Raw genomic sequence first — 21,321 nt, forward strand, 5'->3', positions numbered from 1 at the left:
AGAAATGTTGCAAGGGAAGCAGACAAACTCTGTCCTCATGGAACATATAGACTACTAATAAAGACAGAAAACAAACAGGTTCATAAAGAGGTAAAGATGTGACTTCAAAATCTAAGTCTATAGAGGATAAGAGATTTTTTTTTATGTATCCTAAAAGAAAATTACAATATGTGGATGCTCCTCCTTCCCAGTTACAGAATGTAGAAATTTCTTTCCCTTTGAATGTAGGCTGGATTTAGGGACTTATTTTCATGGAGTAAAGTATGAGAAAATAAAAAGCAGTAACTTTATAGTGGAGAAAGCTGGCAGCTGTCTTAACTGAGAGATCAAGACTAAGGTCACCAGAGATGAGTCCTGCTGATCTGGCTCAGAACATTGTATGATTAGAGTATTGCACTGCGTGGTTTCTTTCCCCAGATAAATAGCCACAGTTTAATTATGAGTAAACATGAGGTAAATGCATATGTAGGAGGTGTTTTGGAGGCAGGTTTGACAAAACTTGGCTATGTATAGTAGGTAGAGAGGTATGAGTGACAAAGTCAACCTCATTGGTTTCCAAACTAAACAATTGGATATTGTTGATTTTATTATTCTATAGAAAAAATTGTTTTGAGACTGTTTTGGTTTGGAAATTTATAGTTGAAATACTCATATTGCATGCAGGATCATGAAGCACAATAAGGATACATCAGTTTATTATGGCCGGGTGGTAGCTGTTAGAACAGAAGAGGTATTTGAATACAAATAACCTCAGGAAGGAATGAAAGGTGCATGTGGGTACAGGTAGAGAAGGAATCAATGAGCAAAGGAGGTAGGGAAGGAAAGGAGGAGAGTGAAAGAGAATCAGAAAAGAAGGAAACCAAGAGAACAGAGGCTTTTGGGATAACAGAACTAGCAACAGTGTTGAGAGATCCTGAGAGATGGCATAAGAACAATGGTTGTTGAGGGTTGGTAGGGTGCAGAACAAGATGGCATTCATCAGGGCAGTTTCAGGGAGTGATATGGGAAGAAGCCACCCTGGTATCTAGGGGAGGTGAAAATGTGGATGCAGGGATCAGAGACAACTCTGAGGATGAAAGAGAGGATTGAAAAGGGACTGGGTGGGGATGAGCCCATGATAGCTCTTACTGTGGTGGTGGTTTTATGTGTGGCTTTTGTTTTGCCTTGTTTCTGTTTATAAGATGAGAAATACAGGGCAGGCTTACAGTTGATGAGCCTAACCCAATGATGAGAAGGTATTTCCACACACCTCACCAGGATCAGGTACCACAGGTTCAAATGCATTTTATTGGGGCATATATTATGATTCCCCTTAAAGATAAAAGAAATATTAATAAAATTGGCAATATTGACAAAGAAATTAATTTTAAAATTAGTTTTCAGAAAAAAATTATTGCCTATTATTAATGTTTAAGGCCTTTAATGATATATAGTAACTCATTTTGTTTTGTATTATTTAGTTTTATATTTGCTGCCAGGAAACTCTAATATGATAATTTTTCATGCATGTTAATTTTCTTGATTATTTTATGCTTTTTCTTTCTTTCTTTGGACTTTTAATTTTAAGTCTATTACCATATTATTAAATTTTGGATATACATATTTCATGTTAAAATTGCCCTAATATAGTTGAAAAGAGTCAGGATATAAATAAAATAAGTAGTTCAAACTGGTAGGGACTCTTTTAATCATGAAGTCATTTAAATACTCCTGATTCATAGCCATTATGATAAATCACTTGCAATTTACAATCGAATGTAAAATAATTATAAATTATTTCAAAGAAGAGAAAAATCTTAATGGTGCAATTAATTTACAGTATTTATTTTTCTTAAAGATTTCACTTGGGGAAGGGATGAGCTCCTGATGGCATAGCTGTTTCTCACCATGTCAGGGAATTTTAATGACATTAACTTCTAACTTTTTATACCAGTCAGGAAAAAAAAATGCTATACTTACATGATTAAGGAAAAAAACACATTAATCAAATTTAATTATGTTTTCACTCATTTGATATATGATTATAAAATGCTATGGTTGTTTCTGATTTGGAAAGGACTAGAATTAGTTGAGAAAATATATTTCTTCCCTATGAAAAATTAATGTGCACCTTGTAATGGAAAATTTCAAAGTTATGGTAGTTCCTGTGAAAATAAATAAGCTAATGTACTAATAATACCATTAGCTGACATCTAGTAACTACTTACTGTCTATCAGGAGCCATGCTAGGTGATAAATGAGGGTTTTTATCTAATCTAATCCTCACAACAGCTCTATCAAGTTAGTGCTATTCTTATTTCTACATCATCAGTGAGAAAACTAGGAAAATAATTATCTTGTTCAGATTCACATAGTTAATACATTCTGAAAGTAAACTTGAAATCTGGCAGCCTAATGGAATGTAAAAGAAAGTTTTCTACAAACTGAAAACATATGGTCTGCCCCTTGTTCTTTATCTCCATTGATCTTACCCTAAATGAGATTGTTTCATCATTAACATCTAGTCTATGGCTTTAACATTTAAAACAGTGATCCTGAGACTTTATCGCAATCAGAGGTGACTGTAGCAAAGTTATCTTTATTATCTACACTACTGAAATTTAACCCTCCGGTAGTCCTTAGTTAACTAACACTAGTTGACATTGTACCTACTTGTTGTGGTAGCTAATGTTCTTCACCTTGTTTCTGATTCCCTTTGTAGTCCTGAAGTCCTGCTATGTAACTATCTAGTAACTACTTACTATATATCAGCAGCCATGCTCGGAGATAAATGAGGGTTTTTATATAATCTAATCCCCTGTCTTGGAGAGCCAAGGATCAGACTGATTGAATTGTCTTTCAAGCAGGAGTAAATAAGTGGAAGAGCAGAAGTAAGTTTAGATGTATCACCCCTTCTCCTGTTTGCCACGATGCACATAGCTGCCTTCCTCCATTTCTGTACTTTTCTTCCTGAAGTCTTCTTCTACCCATGCAAACAGACTCAAGCCAAGCAGTGGGAAGGCTGGGAGTACCTGCATACTAGTGCTCCAGGGAGTAAGCCTGGACCAATGCAGCATCAAAGCTCAGGCTCCATGGCCTCCTAGGTTGGATAACTGATGATTGTTTTGCACAGGTCCCTGTGAGATCCTCGATATTAATTAACACATGTGAGTGCACTCTGCCATTCACTTTCCTTTTTATTCTTGCCTCACTTCTCCATTATAAGGATCCCCTCCTATTTAGATTATTGGACTTTAAATCCTTACCTAATGATCAACTTCTGCAGGAGCCCAAATAGACAGGTGCTTTAACAAATACACTGAGTTATAAAACTAACTTGCCATGCCATGCCAATCTATAAAGCCATGCATTTTTGTTAGGGTCAATGTATGGGATAAAAGTTCAAAGCTGATGAGCAAAGAAAAAGCAATATCAATGAGATCTGAGGATACCAGCAACTAGTTAGTTGGTTATAATACTATCTTATGACATCAAAACGATACATCTGGTAATACTACCATGTAAAAACAAACTGTGCTCCAGAGATCCTGAGGACTCAGCCACTCATTTACAGTTTTTCTTAATAGCCACTTACAGACCTTTCTAATACCATTATTACAGTAAGCACTAAGAAATGGTTGATGATTAATTTAAAAGCAGCTAAATAATTAAATTAGAAATTTCTCTATGACCATTTTTACAGTCCTTAACCAGCTAAATTCTGCCAAGTCAATCGATCTCAGTAGGGTTAGTTTCCATATGTGAAAGTTGGATACTGCCAGATGCTTAGAAATGTACCAAGATCATTATCTGTAACAAATGTTCAAAAAATGTTTGTTGAAATATATTGACTTTCATTATTTCTGAAGACTAAATGGCAATGTTTCTTGTGAATGTCTTGGTAGGTAGTAATATTACTTTTTAGAAATCATGGGTTATGATACATGTATTCCCTTTGGTTATAGCTTTTGTAATATTAGAAACTCATATTTGTATTTTCTGTGTTGTCCAGGTAGCTCTGAACACAAAAAACTTTTGCCATTATTCAATCATATGAAGAAGTCTTTTCATTCATCACTGAAGCTTTTTGCCAGGTAGAAATCAGCAGATGTTCACCCCATATCCAGTAATTGAGAGAAGAACAGAAAAAAAAAATATGTAGGACACATGGGGAAACTATAATTGTGGTTTAATTTATTTCATATTTCCAAGTCATTGTTATCTCTAGATATTTTTTCTATTATCTCTTAATTATTTTCTCATATATCAATATTAAGTCACTTATTTGTGAATACTTTATAAGCACTTCTGTTTGATACTGTTAATGAGAGAGAGAGAGAGAGAGAGAAATGGAATCAAAAGGACCTTACCTTAAGTATTATATTGTTTATATATTACCTAAATTATTAAGTAACATAATATCGGGGGTTTTAAACAGAACTAGCCATATCAGGGAATAGATAAAACACATTACCACTATTTTAGTTTGTGTGGTTACAGAAGGTCACTCTAAAAATATCATTTTAGTAGATAAGTAAATGAAGGAATATAAAGTATTAATAGATTTAAGATCCTGGACATGTCATGTATGAAGGTGAAGGTTTGCTAAATTCAATGGAAGAGACATTGAATAGACATGGTTAATTTTAAGTTTTTTTTTCTTTGTTGTGAGGCTCTATACATAGAAATTTATAAGTGCAATAGCAAGTGAAATCTGATAGGTGATATGAGACGTGAAAATACAGTAGACGAAGAGAAAATTTCCAACTTGAAGAAGATGCTGGAAAAGCTTCATGGAAAGCTTCATGAAACTGGAGGTCTGAAGAATCAAAGGTCACATCTAGGTTTCAAGAGTAACCGGGTTAGAGAAAGGTATTAGAAAATAAGCTCCAGTTAACAGGCTAAATAAAGTGCAGGACACAGAAGGTGAGCAATGATTCATTTTAGTTGAAGGGAAGGATAAATGAAAGATAATACAGGAAGAACATTTCTATCTCTATTATTATACTGTGAAAGTCTCTGTAGCAGACAAATGCCTTTGTTCATCTTGGTAATAATAAAACCCTGAGGATAATTGATGTTCAACAATTGCCAACTGACTAAAAGAATGACAGCTTCATGAATCAATTAAAGAGTAGACTTTAGATCTGTCTGTAGAATCCACTGGTTTTCACTTGAGTGACCAGGAGTAGGTACTTTTACTTCTCAGAGTCTCGGGCTCTATATAAAACAGCCATCAAGAAAGAATGTCTGCCATTTTCTAAGGTAGACTCAGCAATCGCTCCAGTGAGTGAAAGCAAAAGCAAGACATTTTCAGACATTAAAAGGTAGGAAACATTTCCTTTTATACAACCTTCATAAAGAAGCAATGTGGATACTCTCTACAACAACTGTAGGAAAATATCAGTTTGCTGTGTCCTGGATATCCATCTGCAAGGAAAGACAGAGCAGGGATGTTCAACATAAACTGTTACTTGTAGAAAAAAACATTCCATCATGTAAAATTAAACTAACCTCAATATTTAAGCCTTCTTTCTATAATGTAAAATAACATAAAAATTTATATCTATGTCTATTTCTGAACGTACATCTGCATCTACATTTTCTAATTTTTCTAATTGCCTACAAAAATTCTCATTTTCTTTCACTTTGAAAAGCTTAGTTTTTGTGCTATCATAAGATCAGAAGTAATTAAAGGGATAGTTCATGTATTGTGAGCACGTTAGACGTGTGGAGGTTATTATTCATGGGATCAAGCCAATTAAACCAAGAAAAGGCAGAGTGGAGAATTCTTTATCAGCCTAAAAACCTGAAGGGAGGTAGAAAATAGTGGGTGCCCAGATGCATAAAACCCAGATGAGCATTAAAATGAATTTATTTGTTTGATACTTTTGGCAGATTCCTAGGTTCAGTAGAGTTGAAGAAAGAAGATTCTATTTGCCATCTTTACTTAGAAAGTCAAAAAACATGCAATCCAAATTATTAACCTTAGCATTCGTGTGAAATATTTTGGGGTGGTAATCTCTCCAAGTATACTCGGTGATCTAGCTACCAGGGAGTCACTTGCAATTACAAGTAAAATGCAGACAATTAAACTTATTGTGACAGAATTCTTGACATAAGGCCCTGGAAATCTGCATAAGGTTCCCAGGTAATTCATAGGTACACAGAGGTTTAAGAACAACAACCCTAGACCTTCTATCAGCTAAAATTTGTGATTATATGGATTTGTTTTAATTCCCTCATGTAGATGTTGAAATCATAATAATCACAATTAAGCTACAATTTACTTCATTTTGAAATCTCTTTAATGTCTATTTGTCTTTCCATTTTTCATCACATATCGTGTTTTAGTTGGTTGATCTAACAGATAGCTCTCAGGCTTCAGAATGTGGAAAGCTGAATTCTTCAGCATAACACCTGGGTACTATTTTAAAATATTTCTGACAGCAAAACAATATCACAGAAGTTCAACTATTTAGTTTAGTGTTGATTACAGAGAATTGCAGATCCCACTGATGCTATAATGTTCCTAGCCTTCCTTTAGAAAATATGCACACATTTGCTTACACAATGTACTCAACACCAATGTCCTCATAGGACAGTGCATAGCCAAAATAGGAAATATTTGAAATGAGGTAAAGGAAGTAACCATAGTAGTAAAACCTTCAAGTATTCTGGGAAAAGAGGCTGGATTGCCATTCTACAAATCTTTGCAAAGTGTAGAGAGCTTTCAAAATCCCCTTAACACAATCTACATCATGCAAGTCTAATGTAATGTATTGTAGATGCCATGTTAAAAAGAGAGAGAAAGGGAGAAAAAAAGAGGGCTGTTGTTTCAGGTGCCAGGCATGTGCCATATCAGCATAGCCTTCTGCAGAGCACTCTGTAAAACAGAACTTCTTTACCCCAATTTAGTAGCAAACAGAAATATAAACAACTAAAATAATTTTAAAAATTCCAAAAAATGATTCTGCCAGGTGGAAATTACGATTTGAAACGTATTTTGGATCAAAGGCAAAATGCAAAATTTAATAGAAGAATTTCTAGGGAAAAAAACAATAAAAGCTAAACAAACACATTTTTGGTATTACATCTAATTTCTCAGAGAAAATTTCATATAATCAAAACACTAATACCAAATAAAAATTTTTAAAATAAAAATTCAATTCAAATAATCTTTAAAATAAAAAGATTAGCGAAGTGAACTAAGAGAAATCAAAACAAGAAGATTGAGATAAAAATGAAAATTAGAAAATTTGGAATAAAAAAATGAAAACTAATAAAAAAACTGCCCTTGATCAATATTATAGAGAAATCAGTATAATAAAAAAGCCACAAGTAAAACTTAAAAGGTAGAGATTATCAAGTTTCAAAAGTACAAAAGGAGAAATAAGTATCAAAACAAACACAGAAGTTGGCCCTTGGCACACGCCTGCAATCCCAGTGGCTAGGGAGGCTGGGGCAGGAGTATCCAAAGTTCAAAGCCAACCTCAGCAAAAGCAAGGTACTAGCAAGTCAGTGAGTTCCTGTCTCTAAATAAAGTACAAAATAGGGCTGGGGATGTGACTCAGTGGTCGAATACCCCTAAATTCAATCTCTGGTACTCTCCCCCCAAAAAGAAAAAACAAACAAACAAAAACACAGACCACCTTGCTTACATCAAAACAAATAATTTGTTTAAATCCAGGCGACATATTATTTGGCATGGGGGGCGGGTACTGATTGCAACAGGTGTAAAATATGTGAAGAGCCCAGAGTCCATAAAGAAAATAAAAGGTAATATCCAAATGCAAGTGGTGGTGAGGGCCAAGAATTTACACTGGGACATTCATCCCAAGTATGAAAGCTAAGATAATTCAATTGGTCCTCAACTATATTTAGGTACCATTTCTGACCTAAAAGAAGAGAAAATGCAAACATTTGAGAGTATTTGTGAAACTATGACCCAACTCTCTTAAATACTGCAATGGAACAAGCCATGTGCCAACTGCATAGATTATTATTTTCCAATTAAAATGGGGAAATAAATAAATGTAATCATATTTGTTGAATTAAAAAGAATAAGACTGAGGAAGACTTAAGTGAATATCTCCTACAGGACAATAGATGAACATCACCTACAGGACAATGGATGAACTGGAATAGACAGGGCAGGGATGGCATGCAGAGCTGATTTGTGTCAAAGGAATATATATTCAAACCCTAACTGCAGTAGGCATAATAGCGCACACCTGTAATTCCAGTGGCTTGGAGGCTGGGGCAGGAGAATTGCAAGTTCAAAGCCAGTCTCAGTAACTTAGCAAGACCTTAAGCAACTTAGTAAGACCCTCTCTCAAAATAAAAACTAGAAAGGGTTGGGTATGTGGCACATTAGTACTCTAGGATTCAGTCCCGATACCAGAAAAACAAAACAAAAAATCAAGTAGACATCAGTACAACACAATGTGACCTCATTTGGAAGCATGGTCTTTGCCAACATTTATTCATAGAACCCCTGGAAGGGAAGATTATGTGTAGAGACCCAAAGAGAGCTTCACAGAAACAGAAGGTTTGGAATGAAACTTATACAAGCAAAGGAAAGCCATTGCAGGCAGATTCTCAGAATTTGTAAAGAGGCAAGGAAGCCGAATTTGCAGGTTTTGTAACAGTGGACCACTTTGTGCTTTGAATATGGCCCTTGCTATTCTGCCACTGCTGCTTAACCACATATCTTAAAATGGACATGTTTTCTCCACTCTCCCTCTACCAAATTAACAAGTCCCCCTCCAGGGAACACCTGGAATGTAGTCTTTGAATAGTTTCTTTAAAAAACCCATTGTTCTCCCTGATGGAGAGAATCAATGCTTCTGGGAAGGGAGTCCCCTGTGCTTCTCCTTTGCTAGCAGAGCAATTAAACTTCTTTTTCTTTTTTTCTCAAAACCATGTTCTCATTATTGGATTGGGACTGGGGATGAGGACCAAGCTTTCAGTAACAAATTGGTCACCCAGATGGGACTCCAGAGCAGCCCCTCCTCCCGCTTTCTTGGGCAGGCCTGGCACTCTAAGCAACACCACTTCCATGCTGAGGATGCAAGGTGGCCAACAAACTTGTTACCTCCATTGTGCAAAGATAGCAGGACACCAGAAGAAAGGGTTTAAAAAAATTTAAATCTTTTCAACACAGTGCTGGCTGTTCCAGCACTGCTTCTCAGCCTGGCCCCAGGCAGCTGTAAATCATCTTGCTGTGGGTCAGAGACACTAGCTCTGGGGCTGAGGGGAAAAAAAAATCCCAGGAAATCTGTCTGAGATCCAAAGAAATGGGCAAAGAGGACCTGGCCTCTGTCTGGCCTTCCAGCCTCTTTTGCCCATGGGAATAAAACCAGAGTTTGAGAACAGGACTCATTTGGCCACTTTAGCTGGCTGGTAGGGTCTCTGTGCGCTGTAGGCTTCACTGATTTCTTTCTGGGTTCCTGTCTCATGGGTTCAAAGAATGAAATCCACGGATGGTGGCAGAGGGCATAAATGGAAGGAATAGGTTTTGTTTGAACGAGAGAAGGAAAGATAGAGTTCGTGTGATGTGAGGAGAACCTAGCAGAAGCTTTTTCCATTTGGGTTTACTAGTCTAGGAATATATGGCTTCTGGATAAAGCTATTGATCAGAGTCCATGTTAATGGATATTAAAAAGGAATTGGGGCTAATGGTTGAAATCTCTGTTGTACAGGAATTAGGAGAATACCAAGGCTATTGTCTTGACCCATGACTTTCTAATTGACTATGCCCCTTTAGTCCTTGAGTCTGAATTTTTTCTGTGACTCCATTTGGGTCCACCCCATCTCCATTTTTCCTCACTGCTCTGGGTCAAAGGAATTAACTAGAATGTTTAACTTCATGGGGTGGCCTTTATATTTGAAAAAGAGAACCTTAATTGGGGCCCATTACCCTGACTTTCCTCTGTTGTTCAGGGGCATATGTTGCCATCACAAAGGACATAGCAATGACTTTCAGCACTGTTAGATTATAAGCTTGTGACAAAATGATCTCCCCTTTTAAGATCTGACAGGATGCTCCTTTGGCAGGGGGACATTTCTGGCTACAGCCCTGCCTGTTGCCCATAGAGCTAAAATACAAAGTGCCCCCTGTAGTCTCCTTGTATGCCCGTGCCTGTGTCTTAGCCTTGCTGATTTCTGCAGTGAGAGGTCCCTAAGAGTCTCTTTATGGTCAATGTGGCTTAATTAGACAGAGAGCCCTAGATTTAAAAAAAAAAAAAAAAAAAAGTCCCTGGGTACAAAGTACAATTGACAGTGGGGAATTTGCTTAAAGTTGGTGGCATTGTGATAATAAAGGAGACATTTCAAGCTCCACAATATCTGTGCTCCAACCCCTTGAAAGAAAACTGAAAAGAAAAAAAAAAAAAGATTAAGGCACATTGTTCAGTATATGACAGACTGTCCATTCCCTCTCCTGGGATAAAATTTGTTGTGTGAATTAAATGTAAAGATACATTCTCATCTAAAAAGCAGTAACTTCATTTATGAGTGCCCCCCAGGAAAAGGAAACAAAGTCTACTCTGCTGGTGTTTCTCCTTTGCTAGCAAAGTAAGAAAACTTCTTTTTCTTTTTTTCTCAAAACATGTCCTCATTATTGGCATAGGGGACAAGGACCAGGCTTTTGGTAACAGTTTCAGAAGGAAGATGGCCCTGCCAGTACCATGATTTTGGACTTCTAAAACTGTGAGACAATACATTTCTGCCTTTTTAAGACATGCATTTCTGGTGCCTGGTTACAGCAGCCCTAAGAAGTGAATAAAGTTCCTAATAGTAAGAGGCCCATTTGTCAGGAGAATATAGAAATTCTTATTCAATCAACAGCAAATAATGAGGCTTCAAAATGAAGCAAAAATAATCCCAGCAGCTAGGGAGGCATAGAGAGGAGGATTGAGTGTTTAAAGCCAGCCTCAGAAATGGAAAGGGACTAAGCAACTCAGTGAGACCCTGTCTCTAAATAAAATACAAAATAGGGCTGGGGATATAGCTCAGTGGTAGAGTGTCCCTGGGTTCAATCTCTAATGCCAATAAATAAATAAATACATGCATACATAATAAAGCAGAAAATTATAATTGATAGAAATTTTAAAAATGACAAATCACAAATTAGAAATTTCAACTCTATAATTCAATAATTGTGGAAAAGTATGTAGAAATGTGAAAGCATATTAAATGCCTATAAACAACACTATAAATTAGGCAGATTGTCATTTATAATCCCTTTAACACAAAGTGTACAATAAACTGTAACAATAAATTGAATGTATTAGTCTTCTCAATTGTACTAAAAAGTTATTAAACAATGGAATTTTTCTTATGTATATTTTGTCTATAATTTTGTTTTAAATTCTGTCTTCTGTTGCCATTTTCTCTTCTAAAGTGCCACAAATACAAGTCTAACATATCACCAGTGAATATTGATTAAAAAACTCATAATTTCATACTGATGACAGAAGAACTAGCCATATATATATATATACACTGAAAAAGTAAATTATGACATGTTGCTTTTATATTTTGATGTAAATATAAATTTAGATTATAATATAAAAATACATATTCAAAATTTCTAAGCAAAATCTCTTCAATGATTTTTATAGATAGGTATTATGACTGAGTTTGAACTGAACATTTTGTTTAAAAATTTGATATTGAGTGAGAAAAGTTAATGAGGTATGTCTCTTTTATTTTTACTAGAAGTAACTGAATAAGACTTATTTTCAGATCATAATAATGTTGGTAATACATATGTTGAAGTGTATGTATAACAAACATTATTCTCCAAAATTTGTTGACCATGAAAAAAAAAATCATCAGATAAGGTATTTCTCTCTATATAAATATATATCTACCTACTCATCTATCTATACACATATGTGTGTATGTATATTCATGCATATATACACACACATACATACACACACATATCTATCTATCTATCTATCTATCTATATATATTTAAAAATTTTTTTGGAGGGGGAGCTAGGGTCAACTTGCAAGTTCCATGTTCTGTTGAAATTTTCATGGCAGGATAGAGTGCTCCATTTTCCATAAGGACCCCTAGCCCCCGACAAACACTCATCCTTAACTATAGACCATTTTTCCCCTAAGAATTTTTGGTAAAATTCAAAAAGACAGCTGCTGCTAAAATAGAAATGCACTAGAATAAAAAAGTAAGGGGCTGGGGTTATGGCTCAGCGGTAGAGCACTCGCCTCGCATGTGCAGGGCCCTGGGTTCAATCCTCGGCAACACATAAAAATAAATAAATAAGAAAGTTATTGTGTTCAACTACAAAAAAAAAAATATTTTTTATAAAAGTAAATTTTCACCTTTGGCCCCTGTGCCTGTCTCTGGAAGGTTGGATCACTGTCTGGGTGTCCCTTCATGACCCTGGAAAAGTCTCAAATGAGGATCCCCAGGATGGACAGCATTCAAATGTATCTGAGCCAAGGACCTTGGGCTGAAAGCTTTCCTATTAAAACCCAAAGAAGGTATGTGCACATTACCCATGGTTCTTCTAATCAGGGGTGCATCCCTCCTGAGCAGCAAAGTGAGGGGAATGGTACTTGGAAGAGGAAGGCAGAGGTGCATAGATAAGAAACAACAAAATTCAGGCCCTTCATGATGAATTTGTTCTAGTTAAATTCTCTCTCTTTAAAAGGAAAGTTCTAAACATCTATTCAAAAGCTTATTTTTCTCATGTCTGTAAGTGAGAAAAATAATGAAGAAGTTGAGTTCTCCTAACATTTTTTTTTTTAATTATAAAGCATTCTGGAATGTTCCCACATTTTCTGTCTCCAACAGTGAAAAAAGAATTAAAAAAAAATAGATTTAAACAAAACACACATACACACAAATAATTCATCTAAATCACAAAAGGGAGTTAAGATTTTAGCAGATATAGAATGAAACATTTCAGCAATCCACATTATCTAAAATATTTTGTGATTGAACTTTCAATATTTCTATATAAGAAGAAATTTCTGAAAGTTTATTCTGTTCTCATGTTTTGTTCTGAGCTCCATGGTCTACATATGATTGCTGTTCTATTCCAGAATTGTAGAGAAGAGGGAAGACTGTATGTACTGCCTGAGAAAGGGAGCGCATGCTTAGGGAATTGGAGAAGGCATGTAGATTCCAGGATATGTTGAATCAAAAAGGTAAAGAATGCTTAAACTCTCCCTTTCCTAAGCAGGTCAGATGGAATGTGTGATTTGGAGAGGGTGGAGATGAAGATGTGGGAGTCAGGGGAAATCCTAGGCAACAGTCTTTGAAGCACACTCTACTTTTCTAAAAATCACTTTGGAAATTAAAGGCTTCTTTCTAAGCATTATATATCAGAGATGACTAAGTTCAGAGTTCACACAGTGCCAAAAGACTTACCCCTGTCATTTCTGTGACCAATTCATTCATGAATCCATTTCACTGTGACTTTCTGTAGTCATACTTTCATTTCTTGTTCTATTTTCTTTCCTGGTTTGGTTTTGCAGTTTGGTATTTGCAATTTCTCCTGTGCGTCTATTCATGTCCTTGGTTCCTGTGCTGTCTACCTCACCCCAAAATTCACATTTCTCCTGGCCGTTACCATTGAGGTTTCCTTATTTTTAGCTTTGTGCATTCAGGCTCCTCCATCAGGCCCTATCTCAGAGGTTGATCTCAGACCCAAGGTACCCAGGAGGCATCACATCTGCTTCAAGAATGGGCTGTGGTTTGTTCACAAGGTGATCAAGTAGCCTGAGGAATGTTCCTAGGCTGGACTTCAGAAGAGGAACAAAGCTGTCAGTGATTTTGCTTTGTTGCAGTTTGCTGTTTAGATATAATGAAACCAAGGGAGACAAAATACTTTGGTTAAATGGTTCTGGCACATACATTTTCTAATTAATAGTTTATAGTCTTAACAAAATCAAACAGACTCATTAATAAAGATGAAAATCAGTGACATCAATTTAGGCTTTCCACACAATTCTGCCCCTGAAATGATTTTGCCCCCAAAGACTAGTCCCAGGCTTTGATCTCACATAGACCAGTGCGTTTCCATCCTGACTCTGTGACCCCTTCCTCTTGTTAAATTTGAGCTTGTAGTTCCATTTATAAAAGGATTTCTAGAAGTCTGAGCTCTACTTAAAAATATCTTAGTTAATAATTATAATGTGTACTCTATCTCTAGTAGTATTCATAAATACAAAATAAATTGATGCAGAAAAGCAATGGAGTCCTATGTTTGCTAACAAAATATCTGAAATAACTAATATGAAAAATACTATAGTTAATTATTATAGGTATTCTCAGCAATAGCCACCAAGACAATGTTTGCCAATGATTTGCAAAATGTAGTCTATTTTTTACAAAAGAAGAAAATAAATACAATGAAATACACAAAAGTTTTACAGTCGAGTGAAATGTGCATAGAGAAGAATGAATGAGAGAATCAATGACTTGATAGAATTATTGATGACATTTTTGTTGTTACTTTATTCCTAAAATGTTTTACATAAAATAAATTTTGCTTTGAAAACGAAAATAATATAACATTAAAGTAGAAAGGGAATTGTACCAGGGACTCTGAGGCTGACTTTATTAAAACCATGATTATCTAGACTTGAAGATGCTCCATGGGTAAGTAAAAACAGGATAAAGCTTGGCATGTTTGTCTTTGTTTTGTCTCCTTTATTATGTTAAACTTTGTGACACTGCTCAGCTCTGTGTGTGGACATGTTAATCATTTAAGGCACGTTTATATAAAAACTAGTGACACAAAGCTTATTAACCCTAATTTTTCCTAACCTATCTCATCCTCTTTGAAGACTGAGGCAAGAATTGCAGCATCCTCTTTCAGAACCTGGAGTGGTGACTCCGAGTTTCCAATCCTGGCCCCCTTTCAGGATCACAGGTCTGAGAGACAAACATTCTGAGCAGCATGTGGAAATTGCGTCTTTGGAGTGATCAAGACTTCTCCAGAGCTATCTCACAGAACACAGTTTGACACAGACAGCTTTATCAGGCATACTTTCCACCCTAGCCCCAATTCTTCCTCTATTTAAACTTAAAGCTTAGAAGCCCTATGATGCCCTGAGATGCTGGATCTCACTTTGCTTTCTCAATATGGTCATATTGATGAAAGTCCTTTTTCTGTTTGTCACCATTACTTTTTTTGTGTTTTTTGGTGGCATATGACCAGAGCTGAAACTAGTTACTTGTATCCCCTAGTGACATATTTCTGGTCTAAGATACTAGTAATAATGTATTCAAAAATAAAAAATGAATCACCCTGAGGAAAAAAAAATTCTGGTCTCTATCTTCTAATCTGTAAAATAATTGCTAAAGCAAAATAACAACAACAACAACAACAATAATAATAATAATAAGAAGAAGAAGAAGATAAATAAATTAAAACTCTAATATTTAAAACTACTGTGTTTGCAGTTCTTCCAAGCATCAAACTGACATAATTATAAGTGTATGATTCTGTTCTCATTGAGACTTTTTTAAAAAAATGTATTCTATTCTTTTAGATATAGCCACAATAAAATTGTTTAAATAATCTCTTATTTCTTTTCTTTTTTGGGGTCAGAACAGTTACTGGGGATTAAACCTTTAGGCACTTTACCCCTGTACCACATCCCAGCCCTTTTTATTTATTTGTTTTTATTTTTAGACAGAATGTCAATAAGTTGCTTACAGCCTTTCTAAATTGCTAAAGCTGGCCTCAAACTTGTAATCAGTCTGCCTCAGCTTTCTAAATTGCTGGGATTACAGGCATGCACCATTGTGCCTGACCTATAGATTTCTTCTTAAGAAAATAGGAATCACCTATAGTGGAAGTTATCTGAATAATTACAGTATATAAGCTTTAACAATACAAAATACAGCAACTATCACATGATTTAAATACCATGTTCTATACATCCCAGTGACCTCTGATAAGAGTTAGAAAGTCAACCCAAGTCAATACTACTGCTAGGGCTACAGACAAATGAATACTCAATTCATTTTCTTGTCATTGTCTGACCTCTTGAAAAGAAAATCTCACCTTAGCTGACCTCTACTGGGATGGTAGAAGACTAAGAGGCAATGAGTTCAATCCATAAAATTAATACAGTCCATGCAATTAGTGTAACATACTCCAACATGATGCATAGAGAGTCATTTTTAAGGAATAAATGGGAGGTTTCCTTCAGAATTACTAACACTCTTCCTTGGAATATCTGGTGCAATATGTTGCCCAAGATTCCTGTCTGTATTGCATTCCAAATTTGATTGACTCATTCACCATGCAGACTGCAGAGAAACCTCTGGACAACCTCTTCTGAAATGGAGACTTCCTGTTGAGGGGCATCTTAATGTGGAGAGACATAGGTAGGTGTTTCCCACAGCTGAAGAAGGACAAGGCTCAGCTTCTTTTCCTAGAAACCCCAAATTTAGAATATTTTCTTCCCTGAGGATAAAGTTCAGGAAAACTGAGACTATCTAAATCATGAATAATATTGGAGACACAAAAAGCCTGCATTCCGTAGAAATGTATAGTCCTTGGGACTATATTATAATCCATAGGTGATCTTCATATACCATGCAAATATTCAATTTGATATCCTCCTTCACTTGATGGTTTTAAAATCCCTTGATAATTCTTGCCATAATGAAATATTTCCTTAAGGATCCCAAAATCCTACTATTCCACTGTTATCCTGTGCTGCCTATACACACTCACTAGCCTCCATTCTTATCAACTGGTGCTACTTAGATTTTTCAGATGAAGAACTTTCTCCTCCCTTTAATTATCAACTTTGAGATTAAAGTGTTAGAATAAAAGCCATCTTCAACAATAGCAATTTGTTGCTTTTTGCTTTCTGTTTTTAAAATAACATTACTATTTGAATACTTATTTCTATGGGCAAAAGGTTAATGAAACCCTTCCCACATGTGCCTGAGAATTTGACCTTCGGTTAACTTCTTCACTTTGTTTCCCTGGAAACAGATAAAGACGGTAAATTACTAAGCGTCATTGCTTGTGGTGCAAATTACTACTCATTAGTAAGTTGCATGTGGACTGAAAGAATTATACCTGATATGAAGTCATAGGTGTTGTTTTCCCTGAGTGCAATAACTCTGGGGACAGAACCCACTAGAAGGAGCTGTTCAAGAGATGAGGTTTCTAAGACAGAGCATTTCTCACACCCTCCTGTGGTGACCTCCCCTTCTTGCACTTGAGTTGTCTGGTGTATGTATGGCTCTTGGGCTTGGATTGAAGGAGAACATCCACTGGCAAGTTCTGATGCCTATCCTATATTCGCCCACACAGACTTGTCTGTGCATGGCCTTTCTTAACCCACAGAGTCTGAAGGTCTAGTTGATCCTTTGATGGCAATGAAGAGCTTCCTTCTATTGTGATATAATATGATTTCCAAGCACCACCTTCTGCTTTCCCTGTCTAGATGACAACTGGATTTATCTGAGAAGTGCTGTTTGTTTGTTTGTTTGTTTAATTTGTTCCTTTTAGTTATCCATGACAGTAGAATGTATTTTAACATACATACAAGAAGCATAATTCATCCTTGCGGTTGTACATGATGTGGAATTACACTGGTCATGTATTCATAAATGAACATAGGAAAGTTATGTCTGATTCATTCTACTGTCTTTCCTATTCCCATCCTCCCTCCCTTCCCTCCATTTTCCTTTGTCTAATTCAATGAACTTCTATTCTTCCCCAGCCCCCGCCCCCCATTATGTGTTACTATTCGCACATCAGAGAGAACATTCAGCCTTTGTTTTGGGGGGACTGGCTTATTTCACTTAGCATGATAGTCTCCAGTTTCATCCATTTACCAGCAAATGCCATAATTTCATTATTCTTTATGGCTGAGTAATATTCCATTGTGTATATATATCACATTTTCTTCATCCCTTCATCTGTTGAAGGGCACCTAGGTTGGTTCCATGGTTTAGTTATTGTATGTTGAGGTGCTATAAACATTGATGTGGCCATGTCACTATAGTCCTTTGAGAATATACCCAGGAATGTGATAACTGGGTCAAATAGTGGTTCCATTCTAATCTCCAGACTGCTTTCCAGAGTGGTTGCACTAATTCCTTTCTGGTGAAGAAATATAATCAAAATATGAAAAATGGGCCTGTAAGAACTTCAGGATAAGAGTTTCTAGGCTTCTTCTGTAAGTAGAAATATATGACTTTAAAATAATATGATTCCAAATAAAATTTGGCATTGGAAGAACTTGACATAGCCCTTCAGTGTTATAGTTGAAGCTCTCCTCTCTTTTACTGATAGCATTGGCAGGATGACTTATTTGGTGCATTCTCCTGCACTATAAAAATAATTTATAATTAATGATACCAATAATTCTATTGATACTAATTTCAGGTTTTTCTATCCTCTGAATAGAGCCCACTAAGTTGTTGTGGACCTTATGCTATTTTCTAGATTACTAAAGAAACCATTCTTTTCTCTTGTAGTTATCACATTTATTTGATAGAGAATTATGTTATTTTTTCCATTTATGTTCAAGTTTTGCTTTCTCTATTGATTCATTTGTGTTAAGTAGTTAAAATACTTAAGTGATTCAAAATAAAAACTATGTTAAATATCTATATTCAAAGTGTGACCCACTCTTTCAGGAGTACATTATTTCATAGGCAAGATAAAATTAGGGTAATTAGGCATATTAACTCTGAAATCAGGCTGACAGGCATTTCATTCTCAGCTGTTCTATGTCCTGGGTGATTATTTAATAAGTCTATTTTATTTTCTTATTTGGTCAATTAGGATAGTAATGCTCAAAAACTACTGAGCACAATTATGTGCACTAAATTAATGTAGATGTTATAAATAGTGTTATATAAATTATATTGTAAATTTATATGTAATGCAGATATCATACAGTAAATGCTGCATGTAAAAAAATTCAAGAAATGACAGAAAATGTTATTAAAAAAACCCTCCAATTTATTGATCATATTATTATTAAATCATTCAGAAAGTTGATGTAGCTGGTGAGTTTGGTGTTGTGAAAGAAGTTCTTAAAAAATAGATATTATTGCTGGTAAATAACTCTGAGTTAAGGAAGTTCTGAGAAAATTGGACTTTCCACAAAGGGGAGTAATGGAAAATAATGATTAAAATAGAAGAAAGACCAAGATTTTACCTCTTACATGTTCTTGGTGGATGGCCATAGTAATTCTCTCTATACTCATTTTTAGTCTGTTGGTCTGCACTGGTTCAACTAAGGTTCAGCAAGATTTCTGACTGATTTGACAGCATTGGCTGCAGGATACCTTTCTCCTCTCTCCCTGAAAATGAGAGAATTTCCCCTGTGAGGGAGTGTTTGGTCCTTCAATGTTGTCCACATTGCAGATTTCATTGCTTGGTACTTTGACCCCAAAGCATTACTTTACTCCCAAACAGAGGGCTAGAATATGTCAGAATTCTCATGATTCTTAAGGATGGGATGGAAGGAAATAAGAAAGACTTTGCGTTTAAAAATTTAAAAAAGGGTTTTTTTTTGGTCATTAAGGCTTGCGTTTGTTTGTTTTCTGAGCAAAGGATTGGGCCAAAGAGAGAACAGAGGTGAAACAGCCCAAGGGAGGGAGCGATTTTCAGAGAAAACCAAAAATGATAGCAGAATTCTTCCAAACCTGTCAGTGTTAGGGCACAATTAGAGAACCAGACATCCCCTCCAGCTAGGGTCACCTGGGTGTTACCAGAATTACAATTGCTCATTTCTATGCCTTTTGGGGATTTAAGCTTAGTGTGTTCTTAGAGGGGCTCACCTTGGTCACCCTACAAAGTCACACCGATGTGAACATTATTTTCGTACTGTAAACGTATTTCACACATTTTTCCCTAATACATTGTGCTTTCTAAAGCAAACGACCTCCTATTCCCACCCTACTTTATCCATTTAATATTCTTTTGTTGTACCTAACTCAAGTGATAGAATTAACAAATCCTCCAAGTTTAGAATCCCGACTCTGCCAAAGTACACGGCAACAAAAAGAATATGAAATAGGGAAGAAAGGAAGGACAGAGAAAGAATGACTTGAGAGAGACAGATGGGAGGAAACGGGGCAGGACAGAAAGGAAGAGGAAGATTTTTGCTTATTGGTCTTGGGTTCTACATTGTATAGCAGTGTTAACAGAAGCCCCCACTTGATGGTGTTCTGTGAGGGTTCAATGAGAGAGACAAGCTGTTTCAGTGATATTGTCATTTTTCCAACTTAGAATGGTAGGAAGAAAGGATGGAAAGCTTTCAGACAGTGGATGTCTTGGAAATTTGAAAGAAGAAAGAAGTGCCTTAACAAAAAGAAAGAAAAAATGCTTAAGTAGAGATCCGTACCCAAGCAAATTTACTCAGCCAGAAAAGCTTAGGCATAAAGCCATAGGTAGTCTATTTCAAAAGAAAAGCCTCTCACGAGCTCAGCGGGAAAAGGGGATGTAGACAAGTTTGCATCTTGGCAAGCTCAAGTACGTTGGATCTGTGAACCAGATGGGTAGGTCTTTATAAAGAAGTCAAGTAGAGGATAGTTGAGGGGCCGAGGGGTGAGAAAGCTTGATTCATGTATTGTGTTAACAAGGCATAGAGCTTGTCAATGCCCCAGCTGAAGTCCTTTAATGCTTCCTTACATGTCTAATAGCTGTAAGGAATGCCAGTCCTGGAGCAATACCCAGAAGTGACATGCTGAAGGCAGAAATGGAGGATCAACACAAATGTTTGCCTGCTCAGGGTCTCTTAGGCAATGCCCAGAGGAAAAACAACCTGGACTAACAAAATTCTTAGGTGGAATAAAGAGTGGTCCATATGGAAATACTCTGCTACCTCAATCCAAAGTAGCCATTCACCGACTAAAAAGTAAGACACGTGGGGCTGGGGATGTGGCTAAAAGGGTAGCGTGCTGGCCTGACATGCTTGCAGCCCAGGTTCGATCCCCAGCACCACATACAAAACAAAGATGTTGTGTCCGCCGATAACTAAAAAATAAATATTAAAATTCTCTCTCTCTCTCCCTCTCTCACTCTCTCTTAAAAAAAAAAAAAGACATGTGGCCACTTGGACCCCATTTTCTGAAAGCACTCAAGATTTTCCTCATTCCTACTCCCTCATTCAGTTTTCGTCTTTTTGTCTCTCCAATTTTTCCCCATTTTTTTTTTTTTTGCACTTTGTGTTTGGTAGAAGAATCTCTTTCTTGTAGTCAAAATTTTAATAATTGCTACATTTCTTATTAATGAATTTCTAGTCTTGAAAAGAGAGCTTTATACGGTCAGTCCACACATTTTTTTGCACAAAAAGTGATATGGTCAG

Source organism: Ictidomys tridecemlineatus, chromosome 2 (genome assembly GCF_052094955.1).
Source record: "Ictidomys tridecemlineatus isolate mIctTri1 chromosome 2, mIctTri1.hap1, whole genome shotgun sequence".
NCBI classification, from domain to species: Eukaryota; Metazoa; Chordata; class Mammalia; order Rodentia; family Sciuridae; genus Ictidomys; species Ictidomys tridecemlineatus.